This window comes from Pleurodeles waltl, chromosome 3_1 (assembly GCF_031143425.1).
Source record: "Pleurodeles waltl isolate 20211129_DDA chromosome 3_1, aPleWal1.hap1.20221129, whole genome shotgun sequence".
Lineage (NCBI taxonomy): Eukaryota > Metazoa > Chordata > Amphibia > Caudata > Salamandridae > Pleurodeles > Pleurodeles waltl.
In genome coordinates, this window is record NC_090440.1 from 1,012,751,638 (window position 1) to 1,012,774,070 (window position 22,433).

The window sequence follows — 22,433 nt, forward strand, 5'->3', positions numbered from 1 at the left end:
TTTAGGTTCTTTGTGGAGAGCCACACCTTGTCACCGATTTTATACATTGGGGCCTCAGATCTGTGTTTGTCTGCTTGTCTTTTCATGCTTTCCTTGTACTTTAATAAATGTTTCCTGGCTTTGTCTTGTATGTCACCTAACCTCGTTAGTCTATCCGTTACTGTAGGTAACAGAGAATCTTCTAACAAAATGGGTATAGCTCTTGGATGATACCCCTGCAAGAAATAGAATGGTGAGCAAAGTAGAGCTGAATGCTCAGTATTATTATAAACAAACTCCGCTACAGGGAGAGCTTCCAACCATTCACTAGAATAATCAGCCAATAAACAACGTAGCGTTTGAAGTAAGGTTTGGTTCAGCCGTTCAGTCTGTCCATCTGTCTCTGGGTGGAAAGCAGTGGATAATGCCACATCTATTTTCAGTTTTTTACATAATTTGTTCCAAAATTTAGAGTTGAACTGGCTCCCTCGGTCTGACACCACTTTGCTTGGCAAACCATGTAAACGCACAATTTCCCTTATAAAAATATCGGCAAATTCTGCCGCCGTGGGTAATTTCCGTAATGGTACAAAATGTGCCATTTTAGATAAAAAATCCACTATAACCAACACTGTTGTGAAAGATCTTACAGGTGGTAAACCAACAATAAAGTCTACACTCACAGTGTGCCAAGGTTGTTTGGGTGTTGGCATTGGTATTAACAAGCCGTCAGGGGCCTTATGAGAAGATTTATGTCTTGCACAAATTGGACAGGTAGTGACAAATTGCTTAATGTTCTTTCTTATAGTGTCCCACCAAAAGTGTTTTTGCACATTTTCCAGGGTTTTTACCCAACCAGGATGACCTGCCAACGGTGAGGCGTGATGCCAAATTATCACCTGTGTTTGTAATTCAGAGGTGGGCACTAACAGCATGTTGTCGTGATACAATAAACCTCGTTGTATGGTGTTATGGGAATCCTTTAACCAATCCTGAGGTGCTATTTGCATGTGTGCATTATATAGATCTGTGATGAAATCCTTCTGTTGTACTGGTGCCAAAAACTTTTGGGGAGGAATAATGGGTTCTCCTATTTTATCTTGTTTCATGTCGGAGGTATGTCCGTATCTAGATAACACATCAGATTGAATTTGTTGTGCACCTGATCTATAGGTTATTACAAAGTCAAATGTGCTAAAAAAATTTAACCAGCGCATCTGACGTGGCGTTAGTGCTTTAAGTGATCCAAAAAACTGTAGGTTCCTATGGCCAGAAAAGATTGTAACTGGGTACTTGGCTCCCATTAAATGGTACCTCCATTCTGAAAAGGCTACTTTGATAGCTAGTAGTTCCCTTTCAGCCACAGTGTAATTTTGTTCAGCTGGTAATAACTTTTTAGAATAGAAGGCTATAGGATGTAACTGGCCATCTACTGCATCTCGTTGAGAGAGAACTCCTCCTAAAGCTACTTGTGAAGCATCCGCTTCAACAAAAAAGGGCAAGTCAGGATCAGGATGTTTCAGAATTGGGGCTGAAGTGAACTTTTGTTTTAGGAGTTGAAAGGCGTGTGCCGCCTCATCAGTCCAAAGAAATCGTTGCCCTTTCCGCAACAAGGTAGTTATTGGGGCCGCAATGTCTGCAAAATGTGCAATAAACCTCCTATAAAAATTGGCGAAACCCAGAAATTTCTGAATATCTTTTACAGAGGATGGTTCTGGCCAATCAGCAATAGCACTGATTTTCTTTACATCCATAGTTATTCCTTGAGGTGACAGGCAGTATCCTAAAAAGTCCACCTTGCTGACATTAAAAGTACACTTTTCTAACTTAGCAAAAAGATGATTTTCTTTTAACTTTAATAATACTGCACGAACATGTTGGGTATGTTCTTCTGAGTTCTTAGAGTAAATGAGGAAGTCGTCTATGTATACTATGACACAAACGTCCAGGAATTCGTGTAGGACCTCATTTATAAAGAACTGAAAGGCCTCAGGGGCATTACATAACCCAAAGGGCATTACTGTGTACTCAAATAAACCAAACTTTGTCTTGAAAGCTGTCTTCCACTCATCCCCCTCTTTTACTCGGACCAGGTGGTAAGCTCCCCGCAGATCTAGTTTAGTGTATACAGTAGAATGTCTTAATTGATCCAACAACACAGGTATTAGAGGAAGAGGATATTTATTCTTTATTGTAGCCTTATTTAGTCCTCTATAATCGATACACGCGCGCAGGGATTTATCCGGCTTCGGGATAAAAAAGAGTGGAGATGACACCGGAGATGTGGAATGACGGATGAACCCAGACTGTAGTAGGTCATCTAGGTAGGTTCTTAAGTATTTGGTTTCTTCGTCAGTCAAAGCATATACTCTGTTATTAGGTAAAGGGGCCCCTGGGATAAGATCTATACGACAGTCATAAGACCGATGTGGGGGCAGCACACTAGCCTTTACTGGATCAAAGACGTCTTTAAAGTCAGAATATTCAGGAGGGAGACTTGGTTCGTCTTGTGTAACACTAGCACAGTGTAATACTGTGCTCTGTTCTGTACCTGCTTCTTGATAGCAATTGGTTCTACAGAAAGAGGAATCCAAAGTAACAGTTCTATTCACCCAATCAATTTTTGGGTTATGAGTTGTTAACCAGGGTACCCCGAGAATCAAACCAAAATTAGGAGTATCTATCAGATCAAAGCTAATCACCTCTGTGTGCCCGTTCTGACAGACCATAACAAGTGGACTTGTTTGTTTTGTGATTAATCCAGAGGTCAATTCTGACCCATCCACTGCACATACTGCTTCTGGACAAGGCTTTAGGCATATAGGAAGTCCTAAGTTTTAAGCTAACTTATTATCCACAAAATTTCCTGTCGCGCCTGAGTCCAGTAGGACAGGGAGAGAATGCCTCACTTTGGTAGTAACAATTAAAACGACCTGAATTATGAAATGTCTAGGTATGTGCGGTACCATGAAGGCTGCAGCATTAGAGGTTTGATTAAGATGTTTTCTCGAACAAGTAACCTCTCCCCTTGTCGAGCTTAATCGTTTCCCGATTCAGTTGAGGAGGTGGAGGAAACAGCACCCTTTCGTGGATTTTTAGGCTTTACTGGACATTCTCTGGCAAAGTTACCTGCCCTTCCACAAAATAAACATAATTGAAGTTTTCTCCTTCTTTCTTTTTCCTCTGATGTGAGTGGACCTCTGAGTGTCCCTATTTGCATAGGCTCAGGTTCAGGGAGTTTATTATCTGGGTCTTTCTTCTCGTGTCTAATAAAAGTTAACCGTGATTCCAGTTTGTATTTATCTCCCTTTCTTTCTCCTAGTCTATGTTCTAATTTCACAACTAAATCTACAAAGTCCGAATAGTCTTCTGGCAAATCAACGATATGAGCCAGCGCGTCTTTTAACTCGTCTCTCAAACCTTTATAAAAAAGGGAGACACGCTTTTCTTCTGGCCACTGTGTCTCGGTGAGTAAACGATTAAAACTAGTGAGATAGGTCAATAAATCCTTGTTACCTTGTTTAATATTTAAAAGCTCATTATCACTTGCCTGCATGAAAGTGTGTTTTGCAAAAAGGCTGGTCATGGTACGTTTAAATTGATTCCAATTATGGAGGATGGGATCATCTCTCTCCACGAAAGGAATTGACCAATTGGCTGCTGTGCCACCCAAATAAGACAAGATGAATGCCACTTTCGTAGCATCAGTAGGGAACTGTTGTGGCTTACAAACAAAGTGTAATTGACATTGATTGATAAAAACATGGAATTTGTTACTATCTCCATGAAAACGTTCAGGTGCTGCTAAGGGCACAGCATTAGGAACATTAACAGTGGCCTCAACTGGGGGAGGCAAAGTTGTATGTTTTGATGGCGCCCCTGTCTCTGAGGAGGTTTTAAACAAAGGCGTAAGCTGTGTTCCACTGAGATCCCCTAAATTTATACCTGCTTAAATCCTGTTTTAAAGAGGTATTCTCCATCTTTAATCTCTCTATTTCCTCTTGCATATGTTGCAAGATGCCAGACACTGATTCATTATGAGCCAAGTCCTCATTTAGGGCCTGCGCCATATCCGTGACATCAATGCCCTCTATTTCTTCCCCGGTATTCATCGTCCACCAGAACTGAAATTTTTTTTTTTTTTTTTTTTAAGGCTTGTGCTTCTGTCAAAGCCCAGCTCACCTGAGTCCTTGTTCAGTTCTGATGGAGGTTGAAGACAATCCGACCCCACCCTGAAACTGCTTGTTCCAGCACACTAGTTTTTAAAACAGTGCACTAAGAACAGAAGCTCAAGGGAAGGGGGGAAGTGGATAAAGTAAAATTAAGAGACAACACCGTTCTTGCGTTTCCACTGTTGAAGTGCTGCACAAATCTGCGGCCCTTTCTGACTTCTGTAGAAACTGGTGCCTAATGAAACATAAACAAAGAACAGATAAATTCAACCTATTCCTAACTGGGTTCCTGACTATCCCTTTATTTATTAGAAATTCTCTTCTAAAAGTACCTCTTGGATCCTGGTCTCTAGTTTCCAGGTTTGGAATGTGTTACTGCTCTGGGATGTGCTTTCTATTACTCTAAAGCTTCTAAAACATTAAACAAATACCGTTATCAGAATTACCAATATCAAACATTCATCTTAATATAACTAAAGCCTAAATTCCCAATAGCAGACTCACTTTTCCCATATTTCCAGAATCTTTTATAAAACAAATACTGTACTTTTACATAAAAATACAGCATGTAATTTGTGCAAGTCTTTGATTTACTGTTTGCCTTGCTGTTAATGGTTTCCACTGTTCGATTCTTAAAAGTTCCATAAAAAAAATGTTTGCTTCACAAAGTTCCGCAAAGTATTCTTGTAACAAAGAGTTTGAATCACAATGTTCGTGGAAGGTATCTTGTTTCAAATTGTCTATACACGAATCCAGAAATTGTTGTCAAAGTTCTTTCAGGTAATAAAAGTTTTGCACTTACTTGTTGCTGACAAGAGATACTGATCAGTCTAACCTTGTCTTCTTTCTCTTTTGCAGGTTGCTTGTAGGAGAGAGGCTGAGGCAAGGAGGAACCGGAAACCGGAAGAAGGAAGAGCCAGCAGCTGCGCCCATTGAAGCCAGTGAAAGTCTGTAGAGAGCAGGAGTGCCAGCGCCGAGGGGTCTGTTCTCAGGTAAGCGGGAGGTAGACGAGCACAAGCACTGGGTGAGGCTCGGGGGCTGCCTTTTATAGACAGGGCTGGGTGTGGTCCTCACATGCTGCACATGTTCTTGAAAGGTGTGCAGAGTTTCAGTTATTATGCAAATGAGTTGAATTAACACATGGCCTAGAGAGGAGTGTTTTAAAGAAGCCTTGGTAAAAGCAAGGCCCCATGTGTAAACAAAACAGCACATTAAACAACATACACAGAAGCCTAGGGGGGGGGGAAGGTGCGATAACAAGAAAGGCTTTCAATAGTAAGTTTAAAAGGGAGCTATTACAGAACCCACTAGTGCAGTGAGAGGGAACATGCTCTTTGCTGTGCACAAACCCTAACAGGGAGTGCCCTCTCTCTCCTTTCAGCACAGGCTCCAAACATCAGTGGGGGGTTAACGACCCTATTGTGTGAGGCCAGGGCACAGTCTTTACAAATGCAGGTGTGCCCCGCCTCTCCCTTCTCTCAGCCCAGGAAGGCTTTACAATATGTAGATGCACCTCTGTGTCACCTCCACCCTCCCTGTGTTCAGGCCGTCTGAGAATTATGCACAAAGCTCCAACTGTCAGTCTGCCCAGACGTTGATTGGAGACAAGCTGTAAAACACCAAAGTCATAAGCACAGATAAATGCGCACTTTCTAGAAGTGGCATTTCTGTGACAGTAATAAAAAATACACCTACACGAGTAAGCAGCATTTCTCACCACTATCACAACCATACCAAACATGCCTACGCTACCCCTCATAAATCAGACAATACCCCTTACACATAAGGCAGGGCATTTCCAATGCAATCCCATGAGAGGGCAGCACTCACTGCAGTAAGACACAAAGTTAGGCTGTTTGTCACTACCAGGACAGGCCACGCAACATGGCACATGTCCTGCCTTCTACATACATGGCACCCTGCCCAAAGGGCTAGCTAGGGCGTACCTTAGGGGTGACTTACATGTAGTAAAAGGGGAGTTCTGGGCCTGGCAAGTCACTTTAGATGGCAGTTCCCTGTGGCAGAAAACTGCTCACACAGGCTCTGCGCTAGCAGGCCTTAGATAGGTTTGACAGGCTACTTCAGTGGGTGGCGCAAGCAGCGCTGCAGGCCTACTAGTAGCATTTAATTTACAGGCCCTGGGTATAGGGATACCACTTTACAAGGGACTTATAGGTAAATTAAATATGCCAATCAGGTAGAATCCAATCATACCAAATTTGTAAGAAAGAGCACATGCACTTTAGCACTGGTTAGCAGTCAAAAAGTGCTCAGAGTCAAAACGTCAGCCAACAAAGGTCAGAAAACTAAAGAGGCAAAAAGCAAAAGGTCTGGGGAATGACCCTGTAAAAGGGCCAGGTCCAACAATGATGCTAAATAAACAATGTGAATGAAAATGATTATAGCTTTCATGGGAAAAGTATTTTAAAAGTAACATGCAAATGTAGAGAATGCAGAAATGTGTTATAGTTGCATGAAAGGGTAAATGGAATCTTTTTGTTTTGAATTTATTGTAATCTGAGCAAGTCTAATAACTTAATAATAATTAGTTTAAGGTTTACAAGTACTAAATGTAGATTAAATGCATAAATAATTGGGCTGTTTTAATTCACTTGCATTAGCCTAAGTGAGGCCTGCAAAGCCCTACTTTGTGACTTTGTGACTTTATGACTTTGTCCAGAAAATGTTTAGTCATTCTTATTAACATGAACTTTCTTTCAGATATTGTGCTCATGAGAAAGCTAGCATGGAAATAGATATTTTATTGTCTTATGAATAGCAGACTTATGAGCTAAACTTTGAGCCCCGAACATTCAGGAACTGATTAATATGAAATAAATATGTACATAAATGTTTGACATGCGCATGGAAAAGATGGAAGCCGTTCACATGAAGAGCTTTAGAATTATCATTGATGTTGCAGTCTGATTCGTATGACTGTTTACCATTGGACATTTGCACCCTTTGCATCATATGGAGCTATGGGTGAACGAATCATTGTGCCCTATCAACTTTAATATTCCGTTCCTTCCATTCCTCACCACTGGCTGAACTCTTTGGATTCTGGGAGGTACATCCCCTCTCTACCCTTTGCCCCTTTAAAATGCCTTGCTGAGATTTAGAAAGATTGTCCCTTCACCCAAAGAAAAAGACTCTTGACCGAGCTTCTAAAATGCTGGCACCTTCCTGTTTTGCCTACTTTTGCTAACCTTAGTTAGTTTCTTGATTCCCCAGATTTTCTTTTTGCAAGTTCTTTTTGTGCTTTTTTGTGCTTTTTGCCTTTTTGCCCACATGTGTTTGTCCCAACACATACTAAATGGATTTTCTAATTCATAGGGTTTCCCCTGGACTAGGTTAGTAAAGAATCCAGGCTTAGAGCAGGCTAAATGACTAACAGGATTAGGCAGCGCATGTTTCATCCTTTTTAGATTTTATGTATTGCTCTTATGTGTTGCCATCAAAGAGTGTTTAGTGTTTTTAATGTTAGTTCATCCAAACTTCTTTAGGAAGTTTAGGCAGCCTATTATGAAGTTGTTTATTTATAGTCTTGTTTTGAGAATCATTTATGTTACTCTGAGCATTAACTTGCAATAAAGACCCTTAACATTTATTAAGAGTATCCGTCATGTGGCTAAATGAGTCATACCTGTAAATTTTATTGAATGTTGTAGTTGTGATGCCTGGTGTTTACATACCCTTACATGATGGGTGAAATGATCCACTGACCTCATCCTAGCATTAATCATGGGAAGAAATATATGCCACATCACTTTTGTTTAACTCATGTAGCTCAATGCTCACTCTTCCACACTTTATTCATAATTTTATCAGGGAGGATGACATTCTTTTCAGAACTGCACAACAGAAGGATATCAGATTCGTGCAAAGCTTGCATGAACTGCAGTATTACATGCCATCTCTAGATGTGCCCCTTCAATCAGACACAGGTGCCTTAAGGCACTATTTAAAACTTGCATTGCAGCAAGCCATTCCTAGTTACCCTTCTTGAACCACGTGCAAGCACTGCAACTTCACAAAGGTGCAGGACAGCAAGCCACTCTAGATGTCCCTCTTGAGTCAGGCACAAGTAGTTGAAAATGCTTTCACACAGGTGCAGTATCCCAAGCCATTATTAGGTATAAGTCTTGGTACAGATAGAAGTATTTGTAATTTTTATCACAAAGATGCAGTAACACAAACATTTCTAGATGTTTCTCTTAAGCAGACACAAGTGCTTGAAGATTATTTCACTAAGTCGAAAAACTGAAAGCCATCACTAGACATCCCTCTCTAATGAGGTACAATTCCTTGAAGAGACTTTCTCAAAAGTGTAGTATTGCACACTTTTACTCTCTGTCTCAATGAGTCACACATAGGTTAGTGATATACTCAGCTTCAGTATCGTTGGCTATTACTAGAAATCCCATAGAAGTCTTCACTTAAAACAAGCACAGTGCAGAGGAGTGTGGCCATGTACAAGATGGCCACAATTCTTTAGTGCTCCGACCAGCTTTGCCATCCATCCTTCTGTTGTGTAGCCATTTTAGATATAGCTCCATGCACGTTATTTTATCACATTAGGCCTGCCGCTGTGCACTTTAACCTCGATACATTTTATTCAGCTTCATTTATCATTTTAACAATAGCCACTTTTGCAGTCCTGTTTTTAATTTCTCTCCATCTAGCTGTTTTTGCCTAGGCCAGGACTACATTCTCAAACAAGACATTCTTGCACATTCTGTGCTTCGTTCAAGGCTGTAGTGACATAGGTTGCCGGTGAACGTGGTAAATGTTTTGTCTCTGGTCTTCATAGAATAACACACACCCTTACGTAGGGACATTTTCCCAGAACATCAGCTGTTTTATTATAAAAACATTTCCTCATCATGTACATGTTAGAGGGAGATTCCAGCCAGAGGATCACAACTGTATGCTGATTGCTGAACGCTTCACTACAGCTGCTTATGCAGACTTCAGGCCTTTAATCAGGTATGGGGGATGATGTCTTCCCAGAGGAACCTGAAGGGCAGAACTAGAGCTTAACATGCTGTTCTCTATTATAGCCTAGGTAGGAATTAGTCCATTGACTTTATGACAATATGGTAGCGTTATTTCTATGCTTCACTTTCCTTGTCACAATTCTAATCTTGTTATGCTGTATCGTCCTGGTTATTGCAGTACATACTTTGCTATCTAAGATTCAGTTGTTCATTAAAACCTAATTGAAACATATACTGCCTCTGTTTGTCATTGTGTATGTGAGACTGATGTAACTGAGAGAAAATGGATGAGATTTGAGTTACCACAATTTCCTTGAGGAGTCAATTATGTCATGCACTGGGCTGCCCAATCATCCCTGCTCTTGGGTAGAGATGAGGCACTGCTAGTTAGCCAGAGCAACCCCCGGATTAGGATGACAGGTGTCACCTGTAGTGGGTTTAGACTCAGTCTCCCACACCACAGGCGATTCTGCCACTCAAAATACAGTAGTCTCATTAGAATAATGAGAGCCTACGCAAAACTTCCACATCCTATAGGATTAGCAATATCACTTCTCAAAATCAGTAGTCAGCTGTACAGTTGTCTTGGGGCCACTACACAAAGAATAAAAGCCATGGAGAACAAAGACACTTCCCATCCACGGTCACATCAAGGCCCAGCCAGAACTGTGGTGCATGAGCATTGAGGAGATAAGCTGAACAACTATGGTTTTGTGGTAGACATCACTGGAGGAGAGCTACACCTCTGGCTCTGGTGCTGGACCCTTCTGACAGTGAGGTATTGTATGAAATTGCACTTTTGTGTGTGGTCCTTTGCTCTAGATGCTGTTGGTTATGACTCTGAAAGTGCACTGAAGCCTGTTTACAGGGCCCCAGTGCTTACTCCCTAAATTGGTATATGTGAATTGGTATCCCCAATTGGGAAGGATTTTACCCCCCCCCCCCTTATAAGTCTCTAATATATGGTACCAGTGGTACCCAGGGCATTGGTGTTAAAGGGGTCACTAGGGCCTGAAACACAATTTGTGCCATCCTACTGACAGCAGGACTGTTGTTGCAGACTCCAGGAGCAGTGTAACCTGCTTGAAATCAACTTTGCCCACACCATGTGCACTATCTTCAATATATGTTAGTCACCTATAAGAAAGGCCTCCTGGGACAGGGTGCACTGTATCAAAGGTGTGGGCATATAAGTGTAAGCTTGTATTCCCATATAGTGATGTTTTCTCACCCCTGATATGGATCTTGTGTCAAGAACGATGAGCTTCAAATGGCACACCGCCTCTGATATGCACATAGACTGCCCCCGAGGAGGCCAAAGCCACCCCCACGCCCCAGGCACCTTTGCACCCGGGCAGATGGGAAAAATAGATAGTCAGGAGGTGTACCTCTATGGTGGGCTACCTTGTCTGTCTAGCTGAGGATGGGTTTTTCCATCTTGAAAAGTGTCAGAATAGAAGGGTCTGAGTAGGGAAGGTGACATACACGCCCTGATGTGGTCACCTCAGGGCTGTTTAGCCACAGGGTCTAGTAGCCTATTTGCCACTAGTCCCCACATTCATAACACCCCAACATCTAGGACTCAAAGGGCATCCCTTACACTTGAATCTCAGATCTGCTCTACACTAAAACCAAGGACAAAGAAGAGACCTATGTCGGCACCACAAACAAAAAGGCACAACACTCTGCATCTGTGGCAGCCACCCTGCACCTGCATGATTATGACTCGTCCCAGACCAGGGTCAAGAAAGGGGAACCCCCCTGCAACAGAAAGGCATAGTCAGAACTTCCTTGGGCTAGAGGTACTAGTCCTCTGCAGCCCGCAGGTAGAAACTGCACTCCCAGAACAAAGAAAGTACTGGCCGTCGGGCCCACCGAGGGATCACCCAAAAGTAAATGGTTAGGTGCCTTCTCTGAAACGTAGTCCTGACTTCCAGAAAGTTTCAGCTGACTACCCCCATCCCATAGACTTTGAGACATTGAAGTATTAAAGCACTGAGTTTGCCACAGCCAAAGTGTGTTGGTGGCCAGTCCAGGTACTGACCCCTTTGTTCGTTGCTGCACCACAAGGGAACACCCCTGCAACTTCAACCACCCACCTCAGTGGTTTGAGTGTTGAGTGTTTGCATCTGTTTCCTCTCCAGCTTCATCTCTCGGATAAAACCAGCACCAGCAGCTCCAGTTCAGAAACATGGATAGCCCAGGACACCTCTGCACCCGAGACCCAGCACCAAGGATAGCCTTGAACATCTCTGCACCCAAGATGCCTGAACTAGGTAGAATTGTTCTGCCTGTTCAGTCCTGGTCCAGGGGCCCACACAAGCTTAACCCCTAGTGGGCTCCCCCAAACTCGACCTTCAAAGCATCAAGTGCCACAAATGTGATTTTTCAGCACCTGTCACTCCTACATTGAGAACCAAGAACAGCTGGGCCACCTCTGCGCCTGGGGCCCAGGAGACAGGTAGAATTGGTCTGACTGTCGAAGCTTAGTCCTGGGACCCACATCACCTTAACTTCATAAGGGTTCCTCTGAACTCACCATGCAAGTGACTACATTTCACTATGATTTTTCCCATTGACTGCAATAGTGAAGGATGACAGCTTGCAAGGTACTAATTTAATTTTCACTCTAAATTCCATAACTCTGGTTCGCTGTATCTGATTTTCTTCATTTTGGTATCTAAATGAATCTGTAAAAATCTGCTCTATTTTTATAAATTGGTGTTACATTTCTTTCAAGTTATATCAGTTACTTATCATCCATGTTGGTACTCTGAAATGCTTAACACATGTTCCTCTAGTAAAGCCTGACTGCTCTTTGCCACACTACCAGGACAGAGCAAAGGATTTATTTTTTTAAATCCAAGGACAATCTTTGGGGAATTGAGAGAGTATTACACAGTAAAGCCTAACCAGCATTACTGAATAATGCTCCCCTTTCCTACCGGCACCAACAATGTAAGGTAACAAACTTGGTTTCTGAGGTGAACAGTTGGGGCTATGTCACTCTAATCAGAAAGGCCTCTAACAGGCCTGGAGACAGGGCGAGGGATATTACTAGACAGGGGGAGCTGCATGACTGCCAGCCTTCTGGTATTCCCTGACTGGTGCTAACTCCATTTTAAGTAACCTGGACCTCTGCTGACGAAACCCACGGTCATGCCTATGTGTGCTTCACTTCACCATGTGCTCATCCTGAATGCACATGGGCTTGCTGTACAAAGAGCTACAGGTGATGTAGGCCTCTGCCTTTTGACCTCTCCTGCTCGGCACGCCTTGCCCTGATTTTAGTCATCCTTGCGGCAGCCACAGAAAGACAAGCTGATTTTTGCTTTTCTTGTTGATTGCCATGTATCTACGGCATGGATTGTCTGAACATAGTGCTTTGTTCTACCCATACCTTACGTTGAACTGGGTGTAAAGGCCATGGGTTGACCCATCGTGAGTTGTGACCACTGGCGGTTTGCATCTCTAGGAATTCAATTTTTACAACAGCACAGGGGCAAAGCTCTTCAGGACATGCTGCTCCTCTAATTATTGGGCTACATGTCATGCTAGAAACCCCAAGATAATTGCTGTTCACGGAGGGCCCACAATATTACTGCTTTGAATGCAGTACAAAAATGCATTGTGGACACAAATAATGAATTCAAATCCATCTCAGCTCGCAAATCATTTTTCCAAACTGGTATGGACACAATAGAGTGCTACCTCTCAGCTTGACCATATTTAAAGAATGTGTGAGGAATTAGGTATTGGTTGACTGGAGTGTAAGGCTTGGTCAAGCATCACCAGAGTGAGGCAAAAGCCATCTCTAAATTAACCTTTTCTCAAGCCTCTGTCTGGTTGGCACAGTGCAGTCAGGCTTAGCTTAGAGGCAGTGTGTAAAGTACTTATTCATCACTTCAAGCACTAATTAAGTGAAAACACCACAAAAAAGTATCCCACACCAAGGTGGAACAATAGAGCTAATTTTAATGAATGAAACAAGACCAAAACAACAAAAGTACAATCAGGAAAACTGGAAATATGAAATTGTAAAGATTTTAGTAAAAATATCAGCAAAAAGCACAAAGTGCCAACTGTGGATATCGGTTGCAGTGGGCTGGGACAAAGTCAGTAGTTCAGACCAACAGCGAACAAGGGCTGGTCGACTACAGGGACACAGTAAGGCTGGCTGAACAGAGTACTTTAAATCCTGTTTTGCGGAGTGTTGCGAGGATCTGCGTATAAAAGCGGCATGCAGCCGAAGCAATGCGTCAGTTCCAAGATGCAGCAAGGCTGCGATGTGAGGGCCTGTATCATTATTGAGGATCCTGTCGACAGAACTTGTGATGAGAAGTCGGGTGTTGATGAACCTGCAGGTATTGTTGGACTGATGCGCCAGTTCCAAAGAGCTGTGAGGTTGCGATGCGGAGTCTGGTTTTGTCGGCGAGGATGCTGTCAACAAGGGATGTGAGGGCCAGCACTGAGGATGCATCAAACGGTGGCGGTCCCTATGGGCTGCAGCCATGATGCAGGTCTTTCCAATGAGTCCAATCCACACAGCAGCGGAGATGCATCAGTTCTGCTCGGGGCTGCACCGCATAGCAGAGGAGATGTGTCTTTTCCAGTTCAAAATGGAAGTTGAAAACTGCACACACACAGGCTGTATAAAGTGCTGCTTAAGTCAGTGGCACGATCAGTGCTGCACCTCCACTTGTCCTGTGCTCACTATGCCACCAGATTCAAGTTAGCCTTGCTGAAGAGCAGTGATACCCCGAAACCGGTACTAGGATGCTTGTTTCTGGTCCAGGGAGGACCTGGCCTGGCAGTTCGGACTGGACTGTTCCCATGGGGAACAGGGTCAAGACTGATTTGCATATGGCTGGGTCCAAACTGGAATAGCATGGCTGAGCAAACAAATTGATGGATTAGGCCAAGATCTGTGACTAGGGGTGAATGTCTGATTTGGTCTATATTCTGTCCATCAACTGTTCTTTTTGCACATCCACTAGTACCATTTAATTCACACACCCTAGGCACAGGTAGTACCACTTTACTAGGGACATACAAGTAATTAATGATGCCAGCTGGGTATAAGCTAATTCAGCATGTTTTAAGGAGAGAGCACAAACACTTTAGCACTGGTTTGCAGTCCTAAGGTCAACAAAGAGAAATTCAGCAAAAATAGGAATGAATGCAAACCGTTTGGGAATGATCCTGCAGAAAGGGCCAAGTCCAACAGGATGTCAGATTTGAAGAAAGGCATGTGGGCACTTTATAGTAATAGTGTGGACTTAGACGGAAGGAACAAGTGGGACAACATTAAAATGTCATTTCTTTTCAGAAAACGTTGAGGGCAACAACATCATGGGCTTCCTGGGCACATTCCTCTTCTTTCTGCTGGACATGTCATTCTCACACACCTAGAACTTCAAGGGACTCATAGAGTATGCACATAACATTTGTCAAAGGTTGATTCCTCAAGACTTTCACTGGTACTGCCAGAGGGGACTTACTGCAGACATAGGGATTTTTTAAGCTTTTTCTTAGACCTCTATGACTCCAAGCCTGACCCTGCTTACCACTTGGAAAGGGGTTGGTGGCTGGTGTCGTATTTATGAATCTGAATGCAAAACAAGGGGCATCCCTGGGTGGTAGTGCCAAGGACGCAATGAGAATAGCTATTGATGTCTATTGGGAAGACAGGTGGAGATGATGGCTTCCCATTTGCTTACTACATGGTAAAAAATCCAAAATCTTTCACTTTTTGTATAGGGCATTCCATGGGTGAGGAAAGATCAGTGCATCTACTTCCTGAATTTAGATTGTTGAGATTAAAGCCTGGCAAAGACCGCCACTAATGTGCTAGCTATCGACCTGTCTCATTGTTGAAGCCTTAGCTTCCCACATATCAAGTAGTTTTATTTGGCACATCAACTAACTCAAATTTCTCATATGTTATCAATGCACCCTATCAACCCCCTGTGGATACTCATCAAGAACTAGCTGGTATTGGTGATGAGAAACTCTAGATCTGGTGTATGATGGGCCCACAGGAATATCAGAAAACCTTATCTCTATTATCCATGCCTCTGGCTCTGAATGGCAGCAAGCATGAGACTTATGGAAATTGATTCAGTGATACATCTGAATGCCCCTTTCTGGAACAATGTGGGCCTACAAATTGAAAGTCATGAGTTCCACTGGCAGTTATGGTGGAGACATCTGAAATCAACACTTTGCAAGATGTCAGGGACATAGATCACCAAAAAACCTTTGACCTCCTTTGTGCAGCCTTTGACCTTCATCCATTGCAACTTTGGAAGTCTAACCAACCATCTCACTTAGTTATATACGCTATGGAGCTCTCTACTTTCTTCCCATTTCTCCATATGGATATATTGGGGGCAGTGCAGTAGACGTATCTCATGGCTCTATGTGCATATTAATGATGCCCTCTTTCTGATACATGAGGCCCTTATGCATAAGTGGCAGGATAAGTTAGGAGTCTTATTTACCGATGAGGAGTGGTCTTTCTTTTTATAATTCCATGAAAAATGACTGTGGGATGCACAATATAAATACAGTTATTGTTTTAAATTACATGAATGGCACTGATCCCTGCAACCTTCACAGCTGGCCTACATAAGCTAGATATGAAATTGTTGGCGATAAGGCCAGGTGAACTACAATTTCCTGTACCCCCTTTCTCATACATTGCAACATACAGGTCTCACATTTGGGATTGCATGAAATTTGCTGTGAATTCCTCTTTTTCCTGTCCTCCTCAGTAATGCTGTATGGTTAGGCTGATGTGCTTGGGAAGAAAACACACATAGGCCCATATTTACAAGGAATGTGCACCACATTAGCACCACAAATTTTGGCCCAACAGCACCCAAATATTTGTGCCCTATTTACAAAGTGGTGCTACACCTGTTTAGTGCCACTTTCCTGGACCTTGTGTCATTTTATTTTTGCGCCGACTAACCCTGAACCATTTTACGAATATTATATGCAGGGTAGGCGTTCCCTACTAAAAAATGCTGCAAGCCACCTAACTCCATATTTACAAGCCTGGCGAAAATCATGCACAGATCGGAAAAATGTTGCAAATACCCCTTAGCACTAAACAAATAACATCTGGCCAGACCAGACATTGAAATGTGCAAAGGCACAGGTATAAAAGGAAAACACACACGAGGCACTTTGGCAATCACCAGAGAAACATGGACCTGTTGCTGCTCCAGTTAGGCATGAGGAAAAGAAGACAGAGACAATGCCAAGTACTGCCAGCCACACCGCAGGACCCTCCATCCCCATAACACCAACCACAAAGGCAGTGCAGGGGGAGAGAGTGCATCTATCGAAAACGGATATCCATTGTTGGCCAAAGAGAGGAAACTGTCATCAGGGACTACCAGCTGAAGCCTGGGCCCATCATGCAGCTGATTCGTGACAAAGCACCAGCAATCACACCAAGGATGCATAAGTCAACAAACATACCACCCATGACCAAGCTCCCGGCTGGGCTGCACATGCTGGCCCTTGCCAGTTTCCAGTCAACTGTGGCAGAAATAGGTGGATTATCCCAGCCCTCACTCTCAGCCCTACTTCCAACTGTGTTGGATGCAATCATCTGCCTCACTCCTTGCCATATACTGTTCCCTTACACCCAGCAACTACAGCAGAAGACCAAATAGGGATTTTATGCGGTTGTCAGGCTCCTTCATGTGCTGGGCTGCATGGATTGCATGCATTTGCTACTTGCCCCTCCTGCTGAAACAGAATACCTGTACAGGAACATAACGCACATACATTCAATTAACTTGCAGGTAGATCACAAGGGACTATTCGCCAATGTGCTGGCCAAGTATCCTGGAGGTGTGCATGATGCCTACATCTTCCAGCATTCCACCATCATCAAACACTTCAAGAATGGACAATATAGCAATGGCATCCTAGTAGGTAAGCAATCAGCTATCACTTCGCACCTACAACACACAACACACATGGTGCAAACTATGCACACGCAACACACCTCATACATGGATAGGAACACATGCATCAACAATCAGCAACACACGTGTAACATGTATCACAGCAAACTTACTATACCTACTTACAAAACATAAGGACCACTGTATAAGCCCCACCTGCCACTTGAGTTGCATTCACAATGATTCTCCTGTAAAATATTGTCACCTCTGCATTCAGAAGGTGGTGTTCAACAGCCCAATTGGCTCTTTAAGCAGCTATGTCAACATAGCTGTATACCATCTGCCCTTGAGTGTGGAAGGGCCTCACATTGGGTAATGATGTGGTTCTGCCACCACGTGATATTGCGCATATTTGCACTGGCAAACATATATAGCAATGTGTACACCTGATGCAACAACACAAATTATGCCCACCATATGGGTGAAAATAGTAGTGTGCAGAAAGGCTAAACAATTTTCTCTTCAAATTATTTACATCTCCCACTGTGTACACCAGTCTACAGCACACAAAGAGCTAGCCAATTGTCTTCATTATGTCATGTGCAGAAAAGGTGACAGTCTTACACACAAACAACCACACCTGCAATGCAGGGCTCATGGTATCTAGGTGCCAGAGTAACTGTGTTGCAACTTGGAAGCTGAACAGGTGTTAGCACAATGGCTGAGGTCAGCAATGCTCCACATATTGTAGTCATGGCACACTGCTATGTCCCAGTGTTGTGGGGTGGGGTTTCAAGACAATTCCTGTCACATCCTGTGCCACAGGGGCTACCCCAAATTCCAATCTACTGTCATGATGCCCACACACATGCATGTGAGTCACAAAATACTGCAGTTAGTTTTTTGGGCAGGGGAAGAGTACCATGCCCAAGGGGGCTGTGCTTCACATGCTACACACATGGCACAACACCTGTCACATGGCACAAAACACACACAAAGGGAAAAATGCACACAACATGGCTTTTTGGTAGGTCACTTGTAACAATTTACTCATCTACAGACATCTACAGACATCTACATCCAACATGGGTGAGCTGTAAAGCTGTTTAAATGACACAATCTTCATGCCCCTGAGGCTGCACACACAACTGGAAGAGTGCCACTACACACCAATATAATCAGGGATGAAAATAGGAACCCACACAATATGTGAAGTAAGTGTCAACATCTAAATCATGGTTCAAAACTGTGCCAGGCCAGTAGAAATGATACACAAGGGCAAGTCTAACACTGTCTTTCCTCTCCCTTTGCAGCAGACCAGGGATATGGAATCCAAACGTTGGTGATGACGCAATTTGCCAACCCACAAATGGACTCTGAGAAGGCATATAATGAGGCACACAAAAATACCAGGAATGTGGTGGAAAGGACATTTGGCATACTAAAGGGCTGCTACAGTTGCCTGGATTCATCTGGAGGCAAACCTCTGTATGCACCCTCACCTGTATGCAAAATCATAGTTGTGTGTGCCATATTAATCAATATATGTGTGAGGACCATGTCTCCTTGGAGGAACAGGTAGAGGTCCCCAGGGAGGTGGATGAGAACAATGTTGCCCCGCCACATGAAAGAGGACTACTCAATACTGTTGCTGGGGCATGCAGAAGGGCAGCATTAGTTCCACATTTATTTTCTTGACTTCTGACAAAATATGTACAGTAAGCACCATTGCTGTAAATAAATCCCTTTTCATCACAATTGTCTCTGACTAATTTATAACAGCGTGCAGCTGTTTATCATCCACAATTCTCATGCTATGAGTAGCCTGCAATTGTTGTCAGATAAGGGCTCACATACTCTAGAAATCCCAGCATAAACACAAACTGCACTGCAGAAAAAATTTGCAAGTCTAATGTGTGCAGTGCCATATGAACATACTTATCACATAGCTGCCCTTAATTGCACACGTATGTCAGAATGAAACATGACAGTGGAAACTTTTTAAATACAATTCATGTATGGCATCTATAGGTTACCCGAAAGATAGGACAGCAGTAGTCTGTGCCTGCATAAAAGGGACACTGTCTATGTCTAACTGGCACCATCATAAGTTACAACTACCAACGCACCACTCAGTGGCAAACACATGTGTAACAAATTGTGAAAGAAATACAGAAACACAGCACCTCAGTGTCTAGCCCTTTTACACTCAAGTCAGTTGTCAACTTGCATGTATGCGAAAGTATGAGAAGTAATGTTCCAAATCCATGGAAATATGTTTTTGTAACACAGGACTCAGACATATAAACGCAAGCATGTTGCATCCATATCTGCCACAACTTATCATATATGCATACATGCTATCTCAAATAATTATGCTTCTGACAAAAATTTTTGGCTGCAGCTGTGTGGGAGTACACATGTTTAACCCACAATTTTTGAAGGTCATTTAGAACACTCTTCTACTCAATAACCCCAGCCACTTTGTGGGGGCCACTTACAGACTGCACAAGTGTTGTGGTTACAGTCTGTAATTGTGTAGGGGTCAGATACCACTCCAGCGTACAATGGAAGTACCACAGCATATAATGATAGTCCTGGAGGTGAACACATGTTTATAAATAATTTTTGTGTCAAGACATATACTGTAACGTGCATGAATGAAGTGGATAGTGCAGATGAGGAAGATGAGGAAGTAGCTTCAGAGCTGCAAACTGTGGTAGCCAAGTGACAACAGACACCTACACTGAATAAGGCATCCACAATGTCTAGGAAGCATCATAACATTTCATATGGAGTCAAGAACCCACCACTCTAGCAATGTGAGCCCACAAATAAACATACACAATGTGAATGTGACTTTACATCTCAATCCCACTGTTTGGAAATTCGCCAATGTGATAGCACAGAACTGAGTGAGGTATGTAGACATTGACACCCTTTGAATCACAGGTTGCAACACAAGCACCTGTTCCAGATTTTACTATTGAGGTGTAACAGCACAGACGGAAGACATGAAAACAACATGTCACAGCGTCCCATAAGTCCCTAGTAGATAATAGGGCATGACTACCACCAATTTACAACTAGATCCTAGGTTACAATAGTTATGCCTGACACCAATCAAGCTGTCAGTTCCTAGTAGATAATAGGGCATGGCTACCACAAATTTACCACTAAATCCTGCGATATAATGAGTATGCATGAAACCACTCAAGCTGTAAGTCCCTACAAGACAATAGGGCAAGGCTTCTACCAATTTACCACTAAATCCTAGGATATAATGGGTATGCACAAAACCAATCAAGCTCTAAGTCCATAGTAGATAATAGGGCAGGGGATTGGAGGCAATGGTTTAATGTCACAGCATGTCATTGTATACTGATGAGTACCCTGCACGCCTTGTCTGACAACAGCCCTGCCATACAGAATGTGTGTCTAAAGTAAGTCAGTTAAATGACACATGACGTGGGAGTACATCATCAAAGTGTATTTGTAAGGTACCTTTACACAAAATGATACAAAATAGAACTCCATAGTTACCCCTATATTGTGTGTATCACCAGTAAAAACATGCATAGAGGCAATGATGCTGCAGTGGACCTGATGTGTAATTAACCCACCTCTGCACACCTATGTGCAGGAGAGATGTCTCAACATTAGACAACATGTGATGTACCATGATGAGCAAAGATACTGCACTAAAGGACTGCATTGAACCATCATACAGTGAAAGTGTTGTAAAATTTTTACTCCCAGAAAAAAACACCTGTTTGCAGAAGATGTAGATGCACAAACAACAATTGTCATGCACATGCATGTAATGTCAAAAACCAACAAAGATTTAGGGGGTCATTACAACCTGGGCGGTCTTTTTGCAAGACCGCCGAGGGACCGCCGTGCGGAAGACCGCCTGTGCAGGTGGTTTGCCGCTCAGCGTATTATGACTGTTGGCTGCTCTCTGTTGGTATTCCGACGGTGAGCCGCCAACAGCCATACTTGCGGGCGGCGGGGAAGTGGAGGTTGCTCCACCTCCACTGCCACGGCAACAGAACACCGCCCAGCGAATCACATCCTGTGATTCGCCGTGGCGGTGTTCTGTTGGCGGTGTGGTGTCGGCGGAGCTGCCCCCATGGCTCCCGTCCCCTCCTGGAGGATCGACGGACCAGGTACGTCGATCATCCTTTAGGGGACAGGGGTGTTGGGTGTTGTGTGCGTGCATGGGGGTGTGCGTGTGTGTATGTAGAGGGGGTGTGTGAGTGCGTGTATGCTTGCGGGGGTGTTGTGTGTATGGGAATGAGTGCGTGTATGGCTGTGGGTATGTGTGTATGGATGTGTGCGTGTATGTTAGAATGTGGGTGTGCGTGTCTGACTGTGTGTGTGGATGTAGGCATGTATGTCGGGGTGTGTGCGTGTGTGCGTTGGTGGTGCCTGCATGCGTGTCGGGTGTGTGTGAGTAATGGTTTGTTGGGGGTCGGGGTGGGGAGGGGGGCCCTGCCACCTTTGGGGGGTGGCAGGGGTGGTGGGGGGTGTAGGGGAGGGAGTCGGGGTGGGGGTGGGGGGTGGGGGAGACCCCTACCAGTGCCAGGGAAGGAATTCCCAGGCACTGATAGTGCTTACCGCCATGGATTTCATGGCGGTTGAAACCGCTGGAAATCCACGGCGGTAAGCCGGGTCCAAATACTGCCGGCGGTATACTGACGGGCGCCAGGCTGGAGACCCAGGTCTCCAGCCCGGCGGGCGGGACGGAGAACCGGCGGATGACCATGGCGGTAACCGCCATGGTCATAATACACAAAGGTAAGACCGCCAGCCTGTTGTCGGTCTTACAGCAGGTTCTCCGCCATCCGCCAGGGTTGTAATGACCCCCTATATCTTTCCCATTCATCACATCCCAAAACACGGCGGTAAGCCGGGTCCAAATACTGCCGGCGGTATACTGACAGCCGCCAGGCTGGAGACCCAGGTCTCCAGCCCGGCGGGCGGGACGGAGAACCGGCGGATGACCATGGCGGTAACCGCCATGGTCATAATACACCAAGGTAAGACCGCCAGCCTGTTGGCGGTCTTACAGCAGGTTCTCCGCCATCCGCCAGGGTTGTAATGACCCCCTATATCTTTCCCATTCATCACATCCCAAAACATGTCTGCAGTCCCAAAATAAGCCACTCAGCAAACGACCTTGCATGACGACATACACTCAGCACGTAATGAATTTAGTCATAATATGTGAAATGTGGACCAGTCTATCTGTACATGTAACAATCACATCCTATGCTATGTACATCCCATCAATGGGTGTGACATGGGCATTGTAAACTGATAATGACACAATGTCAGCACATAAAACAAATATC

The 22,433-nt window shown here is 43.9% G+C and overlaps 1 long non-coding RNA gene across 2 annotated transcripts in view; it reads left to right on the plus strand.

Moving 5' to 3' along the window:
- LOC138284928 (uncharacterized) overlaps positions 1 to 22,433 on the plus strand; it is a 74,621-nt gene that overhangs the window by 23,201 nt on the left and 28,987 nt on the right. Inside the window, exon 1 of one of the 2 annotated variants that reach the window (XR_011201478.1) lies at positions 5,059 to 5,143. The exons of the other annotated variant lie outside the window; for it this stretch is intronic. This is a non-coding gene — a long non-coding RNA (uncharacterized lncRNA). Of the gene's footprint in view, positions 1 to 5,058; positions 5,144 to 22,433 lie in introns of those variants that run through there. 2 annotated transcript variants of the gene reach the window in all.